This window comes from Cupressus sempervirens, chromosome 8 (assembly GCF_028749045.1).
Source record: "Cupressus sempervirens isolate cs-2001-9-10 chromosome 8, ASM2874904v1, whole genome shotgun sequence".
Lineage (NCBI taxonomy): Eukaryota > Viridiplantae > Streptophyta > Pinopsida > Cupressales > Cupressaceae > Cupressus > Cupressus sempervirens.
The window spans coordinates 298,283,186-298,310,066 of NC_143125.1; the positions used below are offsets into that span (position 1 = coordinate 298,283,186).

The 26,881-nt window shown below is 33.1% G+C and overlaps 1 pseudogene; it reads left to right on the forward strand.

The window, feature by feature from the left end:
* The first annotated feature begins 149 nt into the window (after nucleotides 1–149).
* LOC149542599 (cytochrome b561 and DOMON domain-containing protein At4g17280-like) lies at nucleotides 150–26,881 on the forward strand (annotated as a pseudogene).

Here is a 26,881-nt window from a genome sequence, read left to right on the forward strand (position 1 = left end):
TATGCATATATCTAAACTAGATAGGAAATGATATGAAGTAGTACATCATGCAGATCTTGACTAATAGGTGACTATGACTCCCTCCCTCAACCACATTAGAAACCTCAAACATAAAGTAAAACATACATGTACACCATACACATGCAAGTATGAGGTAAGTAACCATAGAATCATATATATGTCATCCATCTAACTATCATCATGAAACAACTAAAATCTCTATATAAAACATACAAAGTATGAACATTGAAAGAATAACCATGAACATATGAAATAACCAAGTATCAATTAGCTCCTCAAATAAATAAGTATGAAATAACATCAATTAAATTAGGTAACCAAGTAACACTAAATCATAACACAACCATAAAAGCTAGCCTAAAAGAATTTGACAATATAACATGAAGAGTAAACTAGGGTTAGGCACTACAATATGACTTTTATGTAAGATATATACAAGGGAAATAAAATGTGGCGACAGATGCCCTTAGTAGGTGTAGGCATGAAGTATCCTCCCTTAGTATCTATGTGGATATACACAATGAGATACTTTAGGGATTACCTGCTAACAAGTGGTATTAGAGAGTCAAGTTAGTAATAGATTCAGGATCGAATCTAAGGGGAAGGTTCTCTGGTTATCACTTAAAAGAAGATGGGTTGTTAAGACATCAAGGCAGAGTATATGTTCCTAAAGAACTCAAGGGGCTCATATTAGCAGAAGCACATAAAGCATAATACTTAGCATACCCAATAGTTAAGAAGATGCATGCTAAATTGTGACAACTCTACTTCTAGGAAGGTCTCAAGATAGATAAAATAAACTCTGTGACCAGATGCTTAAAATGCCTACATTTGAAGGAAGAACACCAACACTTGACATGACTCTTACAACCACACTCTATTACTAGTTAAAAATGGGATATAATTTCTATGGAATTCATAGTTGGATTACCCTTGACACCTCAGAGACATGATGTTATCATGGTGATTGTAGATAGACTCACAAAAGTAGCACACTTTATCCCTGTTCAGCCTTCTTTTACAATGAGCTCAGTGGCCAAAGTTTCTATGAAGGATGTGGTTTAACTCCATGGGATACCTAAAAAGATTATTTTAGATAGAGATCCCATATTCACCTTAGAGTTATGAACATCCCTCTAGAAAATTTTAGGTACACAACTGAATTTCAGTTCATCTCATCATCCAAAAATAGATGGACAAACAAAAAGGGTAAACCAGGTTTTGGAGGATATGCTCTGGATGTATGTTATGAATCGATAGATCCATTGGAAGGATTACTTATACCTCATATAATTTTCTTACAACAATGGATATCATATCTCTATAGATATGGCACCATTGTAGGCATTGTATAGGTGACCATGTCATACTCCCTTCAGTTGGGATTATTTGGAGGACAGAGTAAGTTTGGGGCTAGAAATGCTTCAAGATATGGAAAGACAAGTACACAAGATCAGGGAGCATCTATTCATGACACATGATTGAAAGAAGTTGTTTATACTCACAAATTTAAAAGCATTTTTTAGTTGAGAACAAGGTCTTTTTAAGAGAGGCCATAGAAGAGTCTGATTAGATATGGGAAGGGATCTAAATTAGCACCACAGTTTGTTGGACCATTTGAGATCTTTGAGAGGATTGGACATGTTTCCTACTGGCTTGCCTTTCCACCTATCCTTGATTGCACACATGATGTTTTTCATATATATGTGTTTAGAGAGTACATTCATAATATTGCTCATTTTTTGGATTGACATTCTTTATAGGTCATAGATGGGCAGCTAGCTTTGGAGCCAGTGCACATACTCTAGCAGAGAACCCTACACCTTAGGGGTCATATTGTGGATCAAGCTAGGGTAAAATGGGGCCTCATTGATTAGTCCTCCTCCACCTAGGAGGATGTTGATAGATATGGGACATCCTACCCATATTTATTTTTTGGCTCTCAAGAGAAAACCTAGTCCTAGGGGAGGAGGATGCAGTGGCCACTCTAGTGACTTGATTTATTATGTATTGGATTTATATTTTTTGATAGAGATAGGAGATGTGATGTTACCTTACACGAGATAGTAGAGAAATATTTCTTCTATGCATACACATACATAAATATGATTTGCATTATTTCTTGTTGGTTTTATGGATTTTAACCATGCTAACCCATTCAATACTCATAGTACTCTATTAAATATAAATATAAATGAATGAATATACACACACACACACATATATATGTATGTATATATGTGTGTGTGTGTGTGTGTATATGTATGTAAATGTGTGTGTGTGTGTGTATGTGTATGTAAATGTGTGTGTGTGTGTGTGTGTGTGTGTGTGTACATGCATACATGCATACATGCATACATACATACATACATATATACATATATACATACATACATACATATATAGATATACATATATATATATACATATATAGATATACATATATATATATATATATATTGATATATATATATATATATATATATATATATATATATATATATATATATATATATATATATATATATATATATATATATATATATATATATATATATATATATATATATATATATCATAAGATTTGTAGATATGCTTGTATATTGGTTTGTGATACAAGTGTGTGCAAGCAGAGGTACAAAAGCCTCTATAATAATTATTGATTCAGAGATGGAACAACGATCCATATGGGCACCCTGAGCCTAGGGATTTCCTTATAGGAGAGGCAGTTACCCTGATTTTGGGAGCTTGGGGGAATTTTATGTTTATGATGATTAAGGTTTTATTTTGATCTTTATTTGATTTTATACATACATACATACATACATACATACATACATACATACATACATACATACATACATACATACATACATACATACATACATACATACATACATATATATATATATATATATATATATATATATATATATATATATATATATATATATATAAAATAAGATTTGTAGATATGCTTGTATATTGGTTTGTGATACAAGTGTGTGTAGGCAGAGATACAAAAGCCTCTATAATAATTATTGATTCATAGATGGAACAACGATCCATATGGGCAGCCTGAGCCTAGGAATTTCCTTATAGGAGAGTTAGTTACCCTGATTTTGGGAGCTTGGGGGAATTTTATGTTTATGATGATTAAGGTTTTATTTTAATCTTTATTTGATTTTCATCTTGATCTCTTATGTATATAATTATTCTAGTATATATAGGTGCACACGTGTATGCTCGAATAAATATACATATGCATGGAGTGTGTTAATGTGATTTCTTGTATAAAAGAAATAGTTAAAATAAAATTAACAAAAATATATATATTTAGAGATTTGAACCTCAAACCTACCACTCACTCAATCCCATCCTCAACCAACTATCCTACATAACTCTTCAACAAACCCTTTTAGGGATGAGATGTTAAACCCAAAATAAACTACACAAAAGGTAAAACTTGGATGACAAAAGATTTGAACTCGAGACCTTGGAGGGAGAACTTCACAACTCAACCACTATATTACACAACATTCTTGAGCCTCTCCCATATACAAGGTTTAGTGGCTAGGAATTTAATATATGACAATTTATTTAGTTATTGCAATTAAGCTCTCTGCTTTGTGAAAACAATGAATATGATGAAATACCCAAAGAAAGTAGGAAAAATGATCATGTCTAAAAAGAAGCCTCCCCTAAACCACTATGCAAATCAACACCAAATGATGGGGGATAGCACTCTCCAAGTTAAAAATCAATTTAAAGTTCTCACCATGATCCAGAATGAACAATGAATTTGTAAATCATCAAAAAAGTTGAAAGGTTTTGAAACCCTAATCTAACTTCACACAGAATGAAACTCAATCATTCATAAAAATTAGAACAACAAAAATAAAAATGGATGGAAGATTATTTAAAACAAAAAAAAGTATAGACAAGAAGGCAAAAAATAGATCACAAAACCACATAATGAGAATGAAGGTATGGACCAGCGATTGAAGAATCAAGAGGTTTTCTTTAATAAAACCAAATACACTAGTAGAGAAGATTAAAAGTCTTTGTCGATGAAAAGAAAATACAAAAATAAAATATATTAGCCCATCTTGATCTCCAAGCCCAAAAACATACCCTTAGGCCCTTCCTTGTCTCGAACATTGGCTTCAATAGAAAGACATGAAACATATGCTTCTATACTAAAAAACCATCTAAAAAAGCTAATTTAGAAGGGGGCTAAGACATCATCATCATCGGCATACATCCCTCCACATTGGAAGAAGAAATATGTATTAAACAAACCAAGCGAAGGAATATACTTTAATCTAAACAATCCAACCAAAATAGACAATACTGATACTAGAATCATTAGTAACATATACAGTGAAGAAAAATGGTAGGAATACACTGAGAAAGGCATTCACGCATATTGGAATGGTCCAGCAAAATTCAAAAATAATTTGGAATGGAATCTGGCTAAAATTTTTGGAACAAAGGTAAGTAACATAACTCCTCATGCAAATCAATATTGGTTTTTGCAATGTTAGGATATAGAATCTAGAAATTAACTATTAGAATTATAAAGGGCATCATTTAAATTTCACATGGTAGCCCAACTTCAATGAAAATTATAATAAACAAAAACAAGCAATCAAATGGATGGAATGTGCAAACATACCATCTGAATTAAATGACATCCACATTATTAAAAGAATAGGTCAACCTCTAGGGATTCTAATAGGATTTAAAGTCAGTAAATCAAAAACAAGTAAGATAAGATTCTTAGTAAAAACAAAACAAAGTAAAATCATAAACAAGAAAATTATAACAAACAGATCAATATAAAAATTAATTTTTACTAAATATACAAGAGAAATAAATAAAATTATAGGAATAGACTTTAACATCAAGAATAATTTAAAGAAAATACAAAGGCCAAGCAGGAAAAAGGATAAAAAAGTAGAGGAAAACAGGGCAAAAAGAACATCAAAGAAGAAAATAAATCAAGACATGGAGAAAATAGAGATAGTCCAAGAGACTCAAAAGGATAGTCTAGAAAGAGAAGAAGAGGCAGAATATGGATGGATGACAAATATAGATTATCAACATTCTTTAGAAAAATATAGAAATTGTAAAGATTGTAGAACAAAAAAGGACACAATAGAAGAAATGGCGACTAATGTTTAAAAATTAAAGATGCTTTCCCATGAGATATTGTTACTACAGAATGATCTAGAAGACCAATGTATCATAGTAGAATCCAATCATATAGAACACATAGGTAAGAATATTTTGAAGCCAGACTTAGAGAAGGAATTAGAAAATAGAGGAAATACACAATTCAAAACAATAGAAGAAGAGATAACAATGGAATAGGAAGGGAAGAATTACAATAATCATATAGAAATAGGGATTTATAGAGAAATAGAATCATAGAAAGAAGTGAATCAAGAACAAGATCAAACATCAAAGAAGAATGAATAGAGTCTTAACATCTTGCCAGCAGAATTAGCCCATTAGATTAATGTCACTATCAGGAAAAAAGAAAAAAAGAAGAGTTATAAATTTTGGTAGACACCAAGCAATGGAAAGGATATGTTTGACTAGGATAGAGAAGAAATAAGAAGGGAGATAGATATAGGAAAAATATCCTTAGAGATAGAATAGATTAGAAAGAAAACAAGCACGCAAGAAAAAGAATAGGAAAATCAGATAGAAGAACATTTAATATGGGAAGATTATGGAACTATGGTGGAAAGTTTCAATTGGGAGGATGGAACAGAGAAAAAAAGCTTGAAGGAAGAAGGGCAAAATCTAGAAGCAAAAGATTACCAAATGAGTAACCAATTAATTAAAGAAATTTTAACAGAAGATAACTAGGTAATAGAAGAATCAGAAATTGTAGAAAGAGTAAACAATCAACTAAATTTGGGTATATCCATGAATTAGGAAGGTTAAAGACACGCATTTGTGGTAAACTAAAATAGAAACGAGGATGAAAAGAATTAAAATAATTAAGGGAGGTAGCAGGACAGGCAAAGGAACAAACTAAGATCATAGAAATTCTACAAGGTAGGAAGGGGAAGAACCTTCCCAAGGAACAATGAAAATTACTACATGAAATGCTAGGGGCCTAAATGCCCCTAACAAGAAACACTTATTGAAGCATAACCTAACACTATTTGACACGGAGATTTTATTAATTCAGGAAACAAAATTAAGCAAAGAAGAAGGCTTAAAGTTAGGATAGAAATTAGGAACTTGGAAATCATAATTTAAACCATCACAGGGGGCCTCAGGAGGACTGGGAATTAATTGGAATACCCGAAAAGTCAATATAGAAGGCATAACCTCCCATGCTAATTGCATGGGAAGCAGAGTTTCTAGCACAAAACTAATCTCTAGATGATAGTAATGAATCTCTACGGGCCCACACAAATAGCAGACAAATTAGTAGCTTGGAGTGAGATCAAAACCTCCCTCAACACATTACAAAATGAGAACATTATTATTGGGGGAGACTTTAATGCAATATTAAAGAGAGATGAAAAATATGGTGGGATAAGGACAATATCTAGAGCTACAAAAGATTTCAGAGAATGGAAAGAAAGGAATTCTCTCATATACATTCCTACAAAAAAATGGAGTGTATACATGGAATAATAGAAGAAAAGATTTTAGCTACATAGCAGAAAGATTGGATAGATTTTTCTTTAAAGGAGAGTTAAGTAACCTAAATAGAGAAATCAATGTAGAAATTCTACCAATGGTAGGATCAGATTACTTTTCAGTTAAAATTGAAATCAAGGAGTAGGCTAAGCCCAGTAAGAACCCATTCAAATGTGAAAAGATGTGGTTTATGGACAAAAACTTTATTAAACAATATTAAAAGTTCAGGGCAAGAAGAACAATTTCAGGGCTCTAAAATGTTCTGCTTTGTATCCAAACTATAAAGCATAAAAGAAAAGATACTAAAATGGAATAAAGCACACTTCAAAAACATATTTAAAGAAAACTTAGACATAGAAGAGAAATAGGAAAAATTAAACAAAGAAGTTATGAAAAAAGGAATAAATAATGAAATCTACCAACTAGAAAAAGAAGATCTACTAAAACAAGAATAAATTTTAGCAAAAGAAGAGGTATACTAGAAGCAAAAATCCAGAGAGAAATGGCTGGTAGAAGGAGATTACAACATGAAATTCTTTCACAACAGCACATTACATCATAGAGCTCATAATAATATATCAAAAATAAAAAATACACAAGGTGAATCAACAAAAAATCCAAATAAAATAACAAAAAAATTTGTGGAGTACTTTAAAGACATCCTTAATAATTATGATATTTCTAATATAATAGAACAAGAAGAAATGTTGAAAACTATACCTAAGGTGATTTCATCTAACAATAATAAAGTCCTCAATAAGCCATTCACATTGCAAGAAATCAAAATGACTCTTTTTAATATTAACTTAGAAAAATCACTAGGACCTAATGGACTTCAAGCTTTTTTCTTCTAAAAATGTTGGGAAATAATAGGTGTAGACTCATGGAAAGCATCAGAAGCATCTAGGAATGAAGGAACCCTTTTAGCAAAAATCAATCACACCTTGTTAACTCTTATACCCAAGAAAAATAAGAGTGAAGAACCAGGAGACTTCAAAAGTATTACACTATGCAACATTGTCTACAAAGTTCTTTCAAAACCTTTAGTTAACCATCTCAAAAAAATTCTCATTGAATTAATATCAGAGGAAGAAACATGATTTGTACTTGGGAGATCTATTCCAGATGGAATTTCTATCATTCAGGAAATGATTCATTTAGCAAACAAAAATAACAAAGCATGCATGTTATGAAAATTAGATATATAAAAAGCTTATGATAAAGTAGACTAGAGATTCCTATGTAAAACACTCAAAGCTTTTAGTTTTATGAACAATGGATAAACATCATTTTTCAATGCACTTCCACCCCAAAAACCTCACTCCTCATCAATGGAAACCTAGAAGGATTCTTTAGTATACCTAGGGGGCTCCAACAAGGAGACCCAATTTCCCCTTTTATTTTCATCATCATGGCAGAATCCTTTGGAAGAGCAATTAAAACTCTACAACTTCAAAATAAAATTAAAGAAGTAAAGGCCACCAAAAATGTGGAAAACACCACACACCAGCAATTTGCTAATGATTCAATACTAGCTGGCGCAAGTACTAAGAAAGAGATAGACCACTTCAAAACAATTCTGAACAATTATACAGAAGCCTCTGGTCAAAAAATCAACACAAAAAATTTTGAAATCTTTTTCTTAAACATGATAGCAAATAGAGAAGACTATATATGCAACAAACTAGGATTTAAAAAGGGCACCTTTCCATTTAAATATCTAGGAATATATTTGGAAAAAGGAAATAAAAATGGCCAAGGATGGGAGCAAACTTTGGGAAAAATAGACAACTAGATAGAAGCTTGGAAAGGGAAATGGCTAACTAAGGCCGAGAGAGCAACAAAAATCAAAGCTGTGTTATCGGTTATACGTACATATTAACTCTTGTGTTTACTACCTAAGAACATAAATCAAAAAATTGAAAATAAATTAAGAGATTTCTTTTGGAATGGCCTAGAAGATAAAAAGAAGGTAGCATTGATCAAATGGGAAAGAATATGTAGGCCTAAAGAAGCAGGAGGACTAGGAATTAAAAACCTAGATTGGCAAAATGAAGTGTTAGGAGCAAAACAAGTATGGAGTGTGTATCAAGAAAGAGACAACAAATGGGCCAAAATTTTATATAATAAATATCTTAATGCATCTAATAGCACTTCACTATTTAGAACTAGGAATCCTCCCAACGGTTTGGTAGTATGGAATTTCTTAATGAAGTGTCGTCCCCTCATAACCAAATTTATGACATGGGATATCGGGAAAGGTGACGAAGCGTTATTCTAGTGTCCCCCCCCTTGAAGACTCTAATGTAACTTGTAACACCAAAATACACTTACAGACAATCTGGGGCTCTAAAGTTAAAGATTATATCCAAGTAATCCAATCCAATGAAGAAACTTCTTGGGAGTGGAAATCCTTAGTTAATTGTGGTCTTAATCAGGTAGATCAGAAAATCCTAGAAAATATACTTAAAGATCATCCAATCAAAGTTAATAATAGGGAGGATAGACTTATATGGGCAGCATCCAAAGATGGAAGTTATAAAGTAAAAGAAGGTTATAAACAAATTATTAATTCACAGAGTGGGATGCTGAAATTAAAAAATGACGGAAACATCTAATCAATCCACCCCTCACATATAAAAGGAATAACAGTGCGGCCAAAAAAGAATGCAAATGGGAACCACCACCAAAAGGCTGGAAGAAACTAAATTTCAATGGGGCCTCTAGAGGCAATCCTAGAAAGGCAGGAATAGGGTGCATAGTCAAGGAAGAAACGGGGGACTAGCTACCAAAAAGAGCAAAGCCTCTAGGAGTAACTTCAAATAACATGGCAGAACTAATAGTAGAAGAAGGACTAAAAATTTGTATCAATCTAAGAATCAAGAAAATTATAATCGAATGAGACTCACAAATAGTCCTAAACACACTCAGGAAAGGGAAAACACCAAACTAGATATTAAACTCCCGACTAAAAGTAACCTTAAAACTACTGGAAGGATTTGAAGAAGTTATATTTTCTCATATATTTAGAGAAGGCAATATTGAAGCAGATAGTTTAGCAAACAAAGGTATAGATGGAGAAAACATATCAACAATTAATAATAGCTAGCTCAAGATTATTAGACTTAGTTTATATCCATTATTGGCATCCCCTTCGACACTTGGGTTCATGATTTTCCATTTTGGCGCAAATCCTGGCTCGCGTATTTGTGCAAACTTAAAATTTGCATCTTAGGGATATCGTGAATAAAAGTATCACTTTAATTATGATCTCAAGAGGAGGATAATCATTCAAAAGCATGAAGGTGGTGTCACCACCTATCATTCTAGACCCTTCCCTCCTGCTATTATATTAACACGGGTCACTTTTTGGTTTTCTCATATTCATCCCTTTTCACTTGAACTTGGCTCTGTGTTGCCCCTCCCACTATGGATACCAATATCTGCTTGTATCATGCCTATGAAAATAGAACCATGGCCTTTTGTGGTCTAGTTAAACCTAAAAGATGGAACTAGTTATTTCAAACTATAGATGACATGAGTAGAGTTTCGGTCAATAGGGTTTTGGGGGAAGGGGTTTTTAGCTATGACTACTTGTGGCACACTAACAACGACATCCTGAGGTTATGGATCGGATGCCTAGCTAGGGTTGTGGTAGAAAAATGGGATAGTATTATACTAAGTTATAATCTTTTCGACTCGAGCTGGCTAATAGGTTTAGAGGTAGTTTCTGACATTACGTAAAACTTAAAATCTTGTTGCCTAAAGCTTATATGGAGTATCAATTAGGCAACCCTGAACTCACCAAAAGCCCTAAACGCCCCTACTTGGTAATCAAAGAAAGCATTCTCTTCTTCATCGAATGGCTGAGGATGGAGGATAGCTTACAATTCTTGCTATGATGGTGAGGCATTAAAGAGGACCCAACAAGAGAATGGCTCATGAATTATCTGCAAGCTTTTGATACGTATATTCATCTAGATGTAGATCTCTCTAACTTGGAAGTGGTTGAGTTTTTCCCCCCCAACTATGACAAATCAAGTAGAATGAGGAACGCCTATGAATTCCCACCTAGCTCTGGGACTAAAAATCTCCAAGAAGCCTTAGAGATCATTATGGTCTTCAAGAAGCATAATCAAGAAGCATAGTCAGGATCTTGAGTTATCTGTCTCATCTTTGCTCTAGTTTTTCTCCCAACCCCTTTATAGCTATGGGCTAGTATTACTATTATTAGTTAAAGGTTTTTATAGGTTTGGTTCTACTACATTTTCACTAAGCAGCTTATAAAATCTATAAAGTTAAGGATTATGGTAGGTGTTGACTTGTTGCATTTTACTAAGGCAGCCAACAAATTATATATTGTCTAGGGCCCTCCTAGTACTTCGCATAGTACAGAAAGCTTTCTTATGTAAACTCTATTCATATTAATATATTATCCTTATCTAGATAATCTTGTTTGAAAATTTAACTGGCCTGCAATGGGTTTTCGATTGGTATTGTCTTTTTTGCCTATCCTTGGTCTTTAAATCTATATTATTTAAAGATCATATCATGCCCTTTCCTCATCTTTTATCTATAAATCAATTTTATCTTATCACATTGGTAATTTGAACACCAAGAATCCTAAATCTGCATTTAACAAGGATGAAATCAATACTATCATATAGAATCATTTTGCAATATTCAAAGAACCCAGAGGCTTTTATGGAGTCTCTATAAACATTATAACAGAACAGCTACTAGCAATATAGTCATTAATAAGAATACACCTCAAAATTAGTACAGAACACAATTGTCACATCAACTTCAATATAAACTATAAAAAGAATACAACTTATTGTTGTGAAAGGATTACTATCTCTTAATTCTATTTTTGCTCGCACCCATAGATTTATGGATCATCTCACTTATCAGACTGAGTATTTAGGAAGCATCATCCCATAAAAGAGTAATCTAATATGGTCTATGCTTTTATCCTTTTATTTGATTAATGTTTAACTCTATTTGGTGGTTAGCCTATGCTATTGTTCTTTCACTTTTTAGCAAGTCTCCTCCTCCTACCCAAAGGTAGCATTTCTCTAGATGCTCTTGGTTCATTTCCTCAAATTGTATTTGTTGCATAAATTTCATGATAAACACAAGGATACTGCGATATTCCTTCTCACTAGGGTATGCCCCTTTTATTTCATGTATAATAAAGGACATATGTCTCAGGCTAGACTGGAGATTTTCTTACTCCATTCTTTCCTACTAATGCCCGTCAGAACAGAGAATCTTGTAATCTTTTATTATTATTATCTAATATAATATAAGGCTTTGGCCATTTGCTAGGAAAAAAAAGTGTAGTGGCTAGGAATCAATGAGAGATATTCATTAATTTTCAAAAGAATTAAACAAATAAGTTAGATTTATTTAATAAAACTTTATCCAAAGTTGTTTCCAATGGGCACAACCATACATGAACAACTTCAACCTCCTATAAAATAGGTTATTTCCTGATAACCAAACCATAGGAAATATTTGGCAAAAAACTATAGTCAATTTACAATTGGAGAATTATACATGCAGAAACTCGGGAGGAAACTAAGGAAGGAAACCAAACTTGTTGAGGAAAAGGAGGTTGGATAATTAGGAAGGCTCACAAAGATAAACTCCACCAAGCACCACCAAAGAATTAAAAAAGTAGGCTTGTATCACATTGTTTATTGTAGAGTTTAAATTTCTAGGACATACTAAATCTTCTCATTGTAAGATGGTAGTTTGTATTGTATTTATGAATCCTTTATTTATATGCTCTTCCTTGTGTGATGGGTATGACACTACTATTTTGAATTATGGAAGTGTACACACAGAATGTTATGAATCGAATCCCTTGGGAGGGATGTTGGAAGGGTATTTTGTCTGGGATCTCAACCTAGATTATGTTGGGAGAATCCTCTGCTACCTAGTAAGCCCTAGGAATTTAGTTCATAGCCTTCATATTTTTTTGAGTCCTCTATTACAGATGTGTATGTATACTACACATATGTGCATGTATACTACACATATGCACATATATATCGTTCATATGCACAACAGTACAACCTTAGACAATTGACATGTCAGTCAATCTACTTAAACCATATGTGTTGCTATGCTTTATGTATATGCAACATTGTAGATCCAAAGTGTAAATCTAATAAAAGTGTTGCTAGAATTTATACATGCATCATTCTATTGAATGAATGTGCATGATTGGTGAATATAAAATATTTTCCCATGTTTATGTTACAAAATCACCTTTTTGCTATACAAATGCATAGTTATAATGAAAGCACCACAAAATAAAATAGTAGCACAAATATAGCTCACATATGCATAGTTTTATAGTTGCTTTGTCATTATGGAAAATATGGAGTGAATCTTTTGGTTGAATTCTAGTTCATACTTGTTACTAGTTTATGTAATTAGAATATGTTGATTTATGTGATGACACTTCTTGTACGAACATGCCATGAGTGTAAATATTGAGTAGGGTGGAAACCCTAGGTTAGTGGCTCACCATAGGTGTTGGGGCCCAAAAGTGGTAGCCAAGGAACCCTATGCTAGGAGACCAGAGCCCTACGTAGACTAGCTCCTTTATGAGTTAGTAAACAAGTGGTGACATAAATAAAATTAACTATGGCTTAGGAATGGGTATTCACACTTAATTAGATAATTATGGAAGTTTTGTTGGAGTACTAGAAGAATGGACTTGCTACACATAATATAGGTCCCTAAGCTTAGGGGGTTGATACCGTCATTACTTGGTCATGCTTATCCCCATTGGAGTACTCAAGGAAAAGACATTATATGTGATAGGACAATCTTAAGCCCAGGGGGTGGATCCCAACATACTGGAAGGTACAATGACACTCACCTAGTGGTTGATACACCCTTCACTCTTGTCCTTATATTTCGAGGTCACCTATGAGCCCTTTTATTTTGTCATTGATATCTTAGGATTAAGCCCTAGCTTCAACTTAGGCCTTTTATGGATCATGGTTTGTTTCCTATCTCTGGGAGTGGTTTCTTAGGGTCCACATGGTTGGGTGGCAAAACTTGAGGCTTGCTCTTGGCTTAACGTTGGAGTTCCTCATGAAGAGATGCTTGGATAATGTTAAAGCTAATCAGGATGTTCTTGATACTTGCATTTAATGTAATTTGATGTAGTGTAATTTGTTGAAATGTAATTTGATGTATAATGTAAAGGGGATTAAAATTGATGTATTTAAAATAAAATAAAAGTTGCTATTTATCTTTGTTAAGGAAAACTTTGATATATGTATCATTATAGCTACTTGTGAATATGATTTACACGTTATGTTTCATTTTCTTTATAAGTACTATGCTTTCTTATTTCAATAATCATATGCTCTTAATGTATATCACTACTTTGGTCAATGAGAACATACTAAGTTTAATTTTTAAATTGGATTAAATCAAGTTATAATAAGGAAAAAAATCTAAGGTTAAATTTTTAGGGAATCTATTGTCACTTAAAAAGAAAAGAAAATGAAACTTCACCTCTTAGATGAGTTTAGCTTACTACTTCTAGGTTCCCTGATGGGGCCATTACAATAGGACATTCTCAAAGAAGGATACTATAATCAAATGGTAATGATATGGAATAGCACAATTTGTGTGTGTAAATATTGGTACTAAGGATGAGTTATATTTTCACTTTTTACTTAATATTTCAATGTTGCAATATGCATATTGAGCAAGAATTCTATTTTGGCTTTAAAATAAACCTTTTTGTGTTTTGAGTTATCTTGGAGGGTGTTCCCTCCCAAGGTTAACTTATCTCCTTGTGACATTTAAAGTTGTTTTGAGTTATACCAAGTTTGTTTGAGACCTCCCAAAGCACCTTGTAAAGTCTTGTTTGTGTTTGTGTGCATTATCACACAAGTGCAACATATTGTGTCATATCTTTGACATTGTAATTCTTTGCTTGGAATGCTTATAAAAAAATTCTACGTTTTCTTGGCTTTTTTCCTAAGGGTTCCTTGGTGGGGAATTTTTTAGCCTTATCCTTGATTTCCTCCTTTAGATAGTATATTTCATCATGTTTCACATGATATTGAACTCTTTAACATAGTGAACTTTTTACGACCACTTTGCTTTGTCTAGATGGTAGTCTTAAAATTGTCTAATACAAATTGTGGGTAATTTTTGCAATTAGAATACATATGTTGGCATAAAGAAGTAGTTTCCCTACTTCACCAAATATCTTACAAGTTGATACACTCACCAACATATTTTTGTTTAACCATTCTTCAACTATATCAATATATAGGCCGAAGAAGAGATAAAAAGAAGACCATTCTTGTTGTTTTACTCCAACATCATTACCAATGCATTTCTTATTTTCAAATTTAACTCTGACTCACTCATGAAGCTTGTACTCTATTTCTTTAAACAAACTTAAATTCCTCAATTATTTTCCAATATTTAAAAATGAAAATAATAATAATTAGCTAATAGGCTTTCCTTCTGGAGTTGTCTCTAGTCAAAATTTGTCTCACACCACAAAGTTGTTGTCGTTAAATGGTTTCAGATCACCGATAAATGGTTTGTTATTAAATTTTTTGAGTTTTGCATATTTTTAGCTAAAGTATTGTATGCCTCTCTAACATCACACATTTCTATAGTCAGAGTGAGTTGGAAAGAAACAATAAAACTCATCAATTAGTACAATTCACTAATTTTAGACAACATCATAATCTTTTGTCAAATCTTATCATTGTATGTGGTTTCCTAATTGGGCATTGTGTTTTTTTACAATGGTGGGTGAGCAAAGCTCATTGACTTTACTATTGAAGAAGATTATGTGTTTCAATCATTGTTTTGTCACTGATATCAAACCTGCTATTGCTAGTAAGACAACTACTTATAAGATTTAAGTTCTATCACTTATTTGATTGATGAAGAGGATTTGAACAAAAGATGTAACAACAACACCTAGAGGAAAGGTGAGTTATAATTATTTAATGAAGTACAAGAATTAGTTAAGACAATGATGACATGATGTATTATTAATCTACTTAAGGTTATAAAGGCTAGTTACACCAAGAAAGTTTAGAAGAACAAGTTACACAAAGTTTGTCTGCCAAGATTGACTGAGTGGATAGTAGGTTTCGAGCAAAAATAAAGCAAGTCGAGTAGAACAGTGGATGCCAAGTAAAGTCTAGTTGATGTTGAGCACAAACAAACTTTATTTTGTGCTGAGTAATTTCACAATGGATGTTGAGCAATGTAGTATGTGCCAAGCATCAGAAACTTGATAATGTCGAGTTGTTGCATTATTTAAAAGATCATGAATATATAAATCTAAGTTGACAAGTTTATTTTCTTGGATTATGTGAACCAGGTGGAAGAAAAGGTTGATGAGCTGGTGGCACAAAATTTAAGATAAACCATTTTTAGGTGAATTTAAAGTGGATTCTAAGAGAAGTTTCTAGAAGAGATATGAGATATGGGGTAGATACATTCTATCCTACCTAATCCATCCAAACCCTAAATTGGACAAGGGAGAATGAGCGGCAAAATATCTTAGTTTCCTATTTATAAGAATGGTTGGTTATGAAGCAAGGTTGTCATGTGTGAGAACCTAAGGGAGACAAGGAGTCAAGGGTTTTTCTTCATCTAGTGACCTAAGAGAAGAGTCTGCAATGGCATGTTAAGCAAGAAAGCTTAAGGAGATGAATACTTGAAGGGTGAACAAGCTATCAAAGCTACAAAGTATGAAGGCCAAGTAGAATTTAGGATTGAACAATGATCTATAATCTACAAATGAAGTTGTAAGTTATATCAGATCAAAGCTTTATTGTTACTCTCTAACAATTGTATCAGTCTAGGGTAAATCCTTTGGATTAAGTTTGGCCTAACAGTCATTTGTAAATCTTTTAACCAGGTGACATTCCAAATGAATGTTCTAAAGTCCCCTAACAAGGCTCACTCTTTAAAAGGTGATTGAAATCCTTTAACAGGGTCACATTTAATAGTGTGTATTGTAACCTTTAACAAGGTTTGCCTTTCACAGGGCATCACTTCAAAAGAGTGAAAAGAGTAACATGTTACTGGTGGTTTTTCCTAAATTGGGTTTCCACATAAATCATTGTGTCAAGTGTGTTGATGAATCTGTTATGTTTCATGCTTTACATTTCCACAAGTTGATTAGACAATAACCAAGAATTTTTAAGTGATTGCATAATTTTATGGATGCATGCATGACTATAAATGTTTTATGGGTTCACTAAGCTATGAAAAGTTTTATTTATACATATGGACTTTGGATAACTAATTCACCCCCCCCCCCCCCCCGCCTCTTAGTTATTCTACAGTATTCCAACAATTGTATCAAATCTATCTGCTTAAGAGGACTAGTTTGAAGGTACTAGAAGCACAAATATCAAGATGTCAAAAAGAGAAGTACCCAAGCTCAATAAAGATAACTTTCCTGCATGGAAAAGTTTGATGAAGCTACATCTTGGAGGACATGGAGATCATGCACAATCTACCATTTTTGTGGAGCATATTGATCCTGCCAGTACCTTTATGACTAAGGATATGAAGAAGAAGAAAGAACACAACCAGGCAATGTTGGAGATTGCATTTGCCCTAAGTTATGTTAAATTTGATAATATCAAAGGCCTTGATAGTGAAAAGAAAATGTGGGATGCCCTAACCACTATCCATGGAGGAGATGAAAATGTTCTAAGAGCCAAAGTTGAAAGTCTCAGAGATAATTTTGATGATATGAGAATGGATGAAGGTGACAATATTTCTCAATATGTTGAAAGGATAAAAGAAGTTGTTAATGCAATAAGAAGAGCTACTGGTAATATAGATGATGATAATGTACTAAGCAAAGTTTTAAGGACATTGTTGCCTATATATTCTATTAGAGTTTTTGCAATTGAAGAACTGAGATGTATTCCAAGAAATAAACTATCATTTTAAGGTCTGGTAGGTAGACTCACTGCTTTTGAACTATCTAATTTTGACAATTACAAACCTAAAAAGATTGAATCTGCTTTCAAAGCTAAGGTATCATTAAAGGAACCTAATGAGAAGATGAAGAAGAAAAAGAAGAAGTACGTGTCTAGTGATAGTGATACAAATAAGGAGGATGTTGAAAAATTTGAAGTACTACTAGCAAGAAGATTTCACAAAGGTAAAGGAAAGTTCAAAGGTAAATTACCCATCATTTGTTTCAATTTCAATGAGGTTGGTCATATTGCTGCTAGATGTCCAAAGAAGAAGAACTATAGAGGTGGTGACAAGTACAAGAGTAGAAGAGATAAAGACAACAAAAATTATAAACACAAAGGTAAGAAGTCTTCCCACATTGTTGAAGAGGAAACAAAGTAAGAATCTGGTGAACACGATGATGAAGTGGTGTATGTTGCAATAAAGGATGAATATGATGAAGATGAGGTAACTGCACTTGTGACTTGTGTGAACAAGAATGATAGATGGATCATTGACAGTGGGTGTTCACATCACATGATTGGAGACAAAAGTAATCTCATTAACCTAAATTGTTATGATGGAAAGTGTAAGATTTGGTAATGATGCACAATGTTTGATAAAAGGAAAAGGTTCTATCAAACTTACAGATAAGATTTTATGTGACAATGATTACTATGTTGAAGGACTTAACTATAATTTGTTGAGTATGTCACAATTGAATAATTTGGGATGTAAGGTTGAGTTTGAAAAAAGATTGCTAAGATATATGACACAAATGGGAAGCTGATTGGAAAGAGTGATCAAACTAGAAGTAACCTATTCTATCTTGATATAGAGGATGCTAATTGTCTTATTGTAAAATTTGATGATGTGTGGCTATGGCACAAGAGGTTATGTCACGTTAACTTTGATCCTTGGTTAGTATTAATAACATGAAGAAAGTTAGAGGTTTGCCTAAATTAAAGAAACCAGATAGTGTAATGTGCAAACAATGTCAGCTAGGCAAAATGAAAAAGTCAAGTTTTAAGAGTAAAACGTATGCCTCTAAAGGAATATTAGAGATTTTTCATATTGACTTGTGTGGGACAACTAATGTGTAAAGCTACAAAGGAGATAAGTACAGTATGATATTTGTTGATGACTTTTCTAGGATGATGACAATTATGTTTCTGAAATAGAAATTTGATGTTTTCCAAATGTTTAAGTGGTACTTAGCAAGAGTTGAAAAGGAAATAGGTAAAAGTCTAAAGTGTTTAAGATCTAATAGAGGAGGACAATTCACATCAAATGAGTTTGAGATGTTCTGTAATGATAGAGGAATCAAAAGACATACATCTACCCCTAGAACACCTCCACAAAATGGAATAGCTGAAAAGAGGAATAGATCTATAATGGATTGTGCTGGAACACTCATGATGGAGAAGAATGTTGCTTTGAAATACTAGAGAGAAGTTGTAAGTATAGCTGTCTATATCTTGAATTGTGTGCAAATCAAGAAAGGTACCCATTCAACACCTTTTATACTATGGTATGGATACTCACCCAATGTAAAATACTTTAAGGTATTTGGAAGTAAATGTTGCATTCTTAAAGATTCAAGGAATGGTAAACTTGATGCAAAAAGTGAAGAATGTATATTCCTAGGATATTCCACAAGAAGTAAAGCTTGTAAGTGTTTAGACACTAACACTAACAAAATTATGAAAAGTGCAAATCTAAACTTTGATGAATATACAGAACTGTATGAGGCTAAACCTATGAAAAAACCAGAACAATACAAATCATTTGTATACTTTTATGAAGGTATGTTTGCTGAAGAAGATGTTGTAAATAAGCTACAAATCAATAACAAGTTTTAGTGACTATCAAGTCACACCCTATGAATGCCGAGTTACATTCAAGAACTAAGCTACATTCATAAACTAAGTTATAGAATGAAGTGGATGCACTTTTTGATTCTAAGATTAGTGTACATGAAAGAGATGCTAAGCTACCTGACAAAGATGTACACATTGATTTGAAGTTGAAAGACAAAATGAAGAAACAAGAGTTGAACCAAGATTGTTTAAGTATGTCAAAAGACATCATCCTACTGCCCAAATCATTGGAGATAAAGATGCTAGACCAATGACAAGGAATAGATTGAGAAGTGATACATGTTTTTTGAGCATGAAGGAACCCAAATCAGTGAGAGATGCATTAGAAGATGACGAGTGGAGTAAAGCCATGGAAGCAGAGATTGAACAAATTGAGAAAAACAAAACATGGAGTCTAGTTTCTAGACCAGAAGGCAAAAATGTGATTGGTACCAAGTGGGTATTTAGAAACAACCTAGATTAAAATGGTAAAGTCACAAGGAACAAAGAAAGACTAGTTTGCAAGGGATATGCACATGAAGAAGGAATTGACTATGGAGAGACATTTGCCCCTATTGCTAGATTGGAAGGAGTAAGAAATTTACTTGCTTACTCTGCATACAAAGGTTTCAAAGTTAATCAAATGGATGTTAAATCTGCATTTTTGAATGTTATATTAGAGTAAGAAGTTTACATAGAACAACTAGAAGTTTTTGTTGATGTTAACAATAAGAATATGGTATGTAGACTACACAAGACTCTATATGGTTTGAAATAAGCACCAAGAGTATGGTATGACAGACTTCATAATTATCTTATGAAGATTGGATTTGAAGGGACTGATGATAAGAACAATTTGTACATGAAGAAAAAAAGGCAAAGGTGTTTTATTATTTGAAATTTTTGTTGATGATATCATATTTAGAGGTCAAGATGCTTTATTTAAGGATTTTGCAAATCAGATGAAGCAAGAATTTGAGATGTCTATGTTTGGAGAGATCAAATTCTTTGTGGGTTTGCAATTATATCAGATGAAATATGGTATATACATCACTCAATCAAAGTATGTCAAGGAAATATTAAAAACTTTTGGATTGGAGGATTCCAAACTAGTAAGTACACCTATAGTGACAAGACACAAGTTGTCAAAGAATGATGATTCAGTTGAGGTGAATCAAACATTGTATAGGTCTATGATTGGTAAATTGTAATATGTAGTACATAGCAGACCTGATATTGCATTATCTATAGGGATAGTTGCAAGATTCTATGCTAATCCTAGGGAGAATCATTTAATGGTCATAAAAAAAAAAGAGATATCTAAAAGGAACAAAAGAGTTTAGTCTATACTATAAGAAGAATGAAAATTTTGAATTGAGAGCCTACACTAATGTTGATTGGGTTGGAAACATTCATGACAGAATGAGCACCAGTGGAGAAGCATTTTTCTTAGGAAAGAGACTAGTTACATGGACTAGTAAGAAACAAAATTGCACTTCACAATCTACTGTTGAAGCTAAATATGTTGTTGTTGTTGTAAATTGTACAAAAATTGTATGGATCAAATAGCTACTCAAGATATGAAGGAAGAGATCACAAAACCAGCAATACTTTATTGTGATAATACAAGTGTTATCAATATATCAAAGAATCATGTGATGCACACAAAGACTAAGCATATTGCGATCAAGTATCATTACTTGAGAGAGTCAGTTCAATATAAAGAGGTAGAGATGGAATATGTCAATACAAAGGAACAAATTATAGATATCTTCACAAAAGCATTACCTAAGTATCCTCATGAGTATCTAAGAGGTAAGCTAGGGGTTACACCCCTATCTAAGGCTATCTAAGTAACAAGAGGAGTGCCCTGCATCAAACAAGCTAATGTTCATATGTTGCACATTGATGCAAAGGATCTCATTTTAGGAGCTGCCTAAAATAATCAAAGAGTTGAAATTTCAAATCAATCACAAGTAAGGTGACAGAGAGAGAAATTGAAGAAACTAAAAACGTTTATATTTGTCATGTTAAAGATGACAAGTCTTTGGCATTATTGTCAAAGAGGGAGAGATTGATTGATCAAGAGATGAAAATTATATCAAGAGATTATTGTCAAAGAGGAAGAGTTTACTAATCCTAAGAGGGAGATAATTGCTAGGAGAGATTCATTGATCAGAATGAAGGAGAGATTTATTGATCAGAGGAAGAAAGTAAAATATAAGAAAGAAAGAAAAATCCTAACATTTACCTAGTAAGAAGGAGTAATAAGATAAGAGAGAGTAATAAGAAGAAACTCGCAGGGAGTTATAAGAAAGAATTTTGTAAACTAATCAAAAGATGGAAGTTGCTAATAGAGAGAGAGAGAGAGAGAGAGAGAGAGAGAGAGAGAGAGATTTCAATACAAGGAATTATTTTCTTTTTGGTATTGTCTTATTGTTTTAACCTAGTCAGTTTGGTTGAACAAGGTGTTTACCATTTGATTGATTTGGTTGATCAGTTTGGTTTTCCATCAATGCCAAAGAGGGATATTGTTAATATTAGATTGAATAGATTATTGTTGAGGGAGATTGTTGAAACTAGATTGAAAGAGGGAGATTGTTGAAGAAGACTATGTGTTTCAATCATTGTTTTGTCACTGATGTCAAACTTGCTATTTTTTGGTAAGGCAACTGCTTATAAGATTTAATACTATAACTTATTTGATTAATGAAGAGGATTTGATCAAAAAATGTAACAACAACACCTAGAGGAAAGGTTGAGTTATGATTATGTAAGGAAGTACAAGAATTAGTTAAGACAGTGATGACATGATGTATTGATAATCTACTTAAGGTTACAAAGGTTGGTTACACTAAGGAAGTTTAGAAGAACAAGTTACACAAAGTTTGTCTACCAAGCTTGATTGAGTGGATAGTAGGTGTCGAGCAAAGATAGAGCAAGCCAAGCAAAATAGTGGATGCTGAGTAAAGTTTAGTTGATGCCGAGCACTAGTAAACTTTAGTTAGTGCTGAGTAATTTTATAATGGATGTCGAGCAACACAATATGTGTTGAGCATTAGAAGCTTGATAGTGTCGAGATGCTGCATTATTCAAAAGATCGTGAATTGATGAATCTGAGCTAACAAGTTTTTTTTCTTGGATTATGTAAACTAGGTGGAAGATAAGGTTGATGAGTTGGTGGCATAGAATTCAAGGTAAACTACTTTTAGTCAAATTCAAAGTGGATTATAGAAGTTTCTAGAAGAGATATGAGATATGGGGTAGATACATTGTATCCTACCTAATCCATCCAAACCCTAAATTGGATGATGGAGAATGAGTGGCAAAATATCTTAATTTCCTATTTATAGGAATGGCTAGTCATGAAGCAAGGTTGTCATGTGCAAGAACCTAAGGGAGACAAGGAGTCAAGGGTTTTGCTTCATCTAGTGACCTAAGAGAAGAGTCTACAATGGCATGTTAAGAAAGAAGGCTTAAGGAGATGAATGCTTGAAGGGTGAACAAGCTATTAGAGCTATAAAGTATGAAGGCCAAGTAGAATTAAGGACTGAATAGTGATCTATAATCTACAAATGAAGTTGTAAGTTGTATCAGATCAAAGCCTTACTGTTACTATCTAACAATTGTATTAGTCTAGGGTAAATCCTTTGGATTAAGGTTGACCTAATAGTCATTTGTAAATCCTTTAACTAGGTGACATTCCAAGTGAATGGTCTAAAGTCCTCTAACAAGACTTACTCCTAATAGGGTGGTTGAAATCCTTTAGCAGGGTCACATTTAATAGTGTGTATTATAACCTTCAATAAGGCTGACCTTTCATAGGGCATCACTTCAGAAGAGTGAAAAGAGTATCATGTTATTGATGGTTTTTCCCAAATTGGGTTTCCATGTAAATCATTGTGTCAAGTGTGTTGATGAATCTGTTATGTTTCATGCTTTACATTTCTGCAGGTTGATTTGACAGTAACCTACAAGTTTTAAGTGATTGCATAATCTTATGGATACATGCATGAGTATAAATTTTTTATGGGTTCACTAAGCTATGAAAATTTTTATTTATATATCTGGACCTTGGATAACTAACTCACTCCCCCCCCAGTTATTCTAAAGTATTCCAACATCTACCTGCAAGAAGACACCATATCCAACGATTTCAATTTCAACATTGCAATCTTATTGGGTCGTCAAAGGAATTATTCTAAATGGGAGCTTGGATGTAACTCACTCTGAAAGGAGTCCCCCAACTTTAAGAAATTAGGGCTTTTCAAGATTGCATTATGCTTTATTTTGAAGTCATGGAGCACATCAATAGATCAATTAAAGAAGTAGATGGCTTGAAAATGAAACTCTCCAAGGCCTAGATGTCAAATGTCAAGACCTAGTTGAGTGCAGCTCTGGCGGATGTGGAGACATGCTTGGACAGTTTCACATAGATAATGGGGAAGTGATGGCTTCTGTGGATAAATATTGACATTCTTTGTCAAAAAGTATCAACAATGCTCTGGCCATGTTCCAACTCTTCTTCTATGATAATGATAGGTTTTTCCCCCAACATCCTTTGATAAATAACCCTAATTTTCACATAGCAACTCCTTTTCCTCCATGGATATTTTGGACAAATCAAAGGTTGTTGCAAGTTCCTATGTTGGCATTGCAGGTGAATCCAACTGTGGCTTAGGATGACAATGGGTAGTATAAGATGAATATCTAATAGGCTCTTATGCAAGTGCCCTCTCACAACAATCAGTGGTATGTTATTTATGTCAAAGCTAGAGTTCATGAATATTTAATGTGTCGCTCCACTAGGAGAAGATGAATGTGATGTTTCTTGGTGATGGGCAAGAGCAAACCATTTTTGCATCCATCGAGAATGTCAAGTATGGCTCTACAACCTTCGCTTCTATAACATTTGGTATATTTTTAACTCTTCCTCTTTTCCAATTTATTAGTAGGACAAATTATTGTGGTTTCATTCATGTTTACTAAATTATACAATGCATGATTAAGTCATGGAGTACATGTCAAAATTTGGTCTTTCTTTTAGGGAGGGCTCTCTTCAGCTCTTCAAATTTGTTAACTCTGAGTTTCCAAATAAAGCATTTTTTTATTTTCTTGACTGTGGGGTATTCATCTACCATAGATATTATTCTAGATTCATTCTAGAATACTATCTTGATCTAAATGTTCTTTGATGGACATCCATACCCTATTCAAAAAACTTATGTTTTGACTCAAGGTGGAGGGATGTTGGCAGAAGCTGTAGAATTTAGCTTTACTCTTGCCACTTCCATTTGCTTCATGTGGACTGTTTTTCCATTGCAAGGCCATAGGATCACAAGTAAGGGGCACATTACAAACATTTGTAACTTCCCTTCCAATGCCAAATGCCTTGTTTGATGAGTTGCAGTAAGGAAAAAGGTAAAGACAATGTAGTAAGAGAAATAATTGACAAAATTCATGCTCATTTGAAAAACTTCTATTTTGACTTAGGTGGAAGGATGTTGGCAGAAGCTATAGAATTTTTATTTACTCTTGCCACTTCCATTTGCTTCATGTGGACTATTTTTCCACTATAAGGCCATATGATCATAGATAAGGGGCACATTACAAACATTTGTAACTCCCCTTCTAATTCCAAATGCCTTGTTTGATGAGTTGTAGTAAGGAAAAAGGTAAAGACAACATAGTAAGAGAAATAATTGACATAAATCATGCTCATTAATATGTGGTTTTTAACACACCCATGAATCCTCTACAAACTTATTCTTTGACATCTATCAACTAGATGTAACACCAAACAGGCATTTTGGACCCACCGCAATAAATAAATTAAAAATAAGCAAAAATGACTAGATTCAGTATACTAGAATTTTGGCTTGAGAAGTTTCCTTCCAATATATTCTGATTTCAGTTTGATAAGCATTCATATGGCCCAACGAAGAAAAATGTCTTACTAAATCTATAATAGATTAAATGCATTAGGAGCTACACTATCATATATCTACCATGCATACAATGAGTCACTGGGTATAGCTTTCCAGGTTGCCTCTGTTGCTTCTAGAGGATGGGTAAGTTTGGGGATAAACCCAAATGGGATATAAATGATTGGAACACATACCTCAATTGATTTTAGATTGAGTAATTGATCAATTGTTATTGATACATATAATGTGATCTCTTAGGTTGCTACTTTGAGTCTTTCAAATATTAGTATTCCTGTAACCAACAAGAGTGTTGTGTATGAAAATAGTCGTGGGAAGATTACAAAATTTTGCTTCCTTTGGGCTTGATTCAAATCAAACTAGTGTTAATCAGGTGTGGAAGGTGGTTGACTCAGTGAGTAACTTGAGTCTTTGCATGTACAGTACTACTGAGGTCGATCTCAAGAGTTTAGGGACACTCAATATACAAAATGGAGCCACCTTTGCTCCTTCTAGGATTTCTCACCATACTCTAGAAAATGTAAGCACTTTGTTTCTTAACATCCATATCTTTTCAATTCAAAATCTTTGCAAGTGCTTAAAGTTTAAGGGGATCAAGGTGTAGATTAAGACCATGCTTTGTCTCTTTATATTAAAAAGAGTAGCTTAAACAACCAGGCATTCACTTTTTAGTTAATATTGTATTGGAAACTCAGGCTTAAGTTTAAAAAAGAGCAGGGATTGTTGTGTTCATATCTTTCATTAGTGTTCTAATTTTAGAATTTGAAGAAGTTAATGATTATGTTTGTTTTGAAAATTATGTTAGTTATTCATATGATAGTATACACAGAGGTGGAAATATTTCCCTTTTTTTTTTGTAAAAGATCAAAATCTTATATTTGTCGATCTCAAATTTTTTTTTTTTGTAAAAGACCAAAATCTTATATTTTCTAATTTATTGTAGTTTGATCTGAAATGTTGAAGAAAATATTTTTTTACAATGATAGTAAAAAATTATGCACAATAATATTATAGATAGCCTAAGTCATATATCTAAATCTTAGCTAGAGTCATATGTCTACAATCTTAGATGGTTTTTAAGCTATTTGACACTAATCCAATAGAATATGAAATATATTTTCATTCTAATGGATATTATGGTTGGAATCTAGAGACATGAGATAATTTATGTTTTCAATTAGAGTTATAATTGCAAGGTACATTAAAATATTTGAAGTTGTAGATCCTGCATGGTTTTACCTTCGTGTTGTATGCCAATTCTCTGGGTATATTATTGGAGTAAGTGGTTGGGTCATTGGGTCTGTGCTTGAAGTTGAATAGTCATACTAAGGTGTAGAACAAACTTCACACATAACGATTGGGATTGCACTTTTTTGTCTCGCAACTTATAGGTAA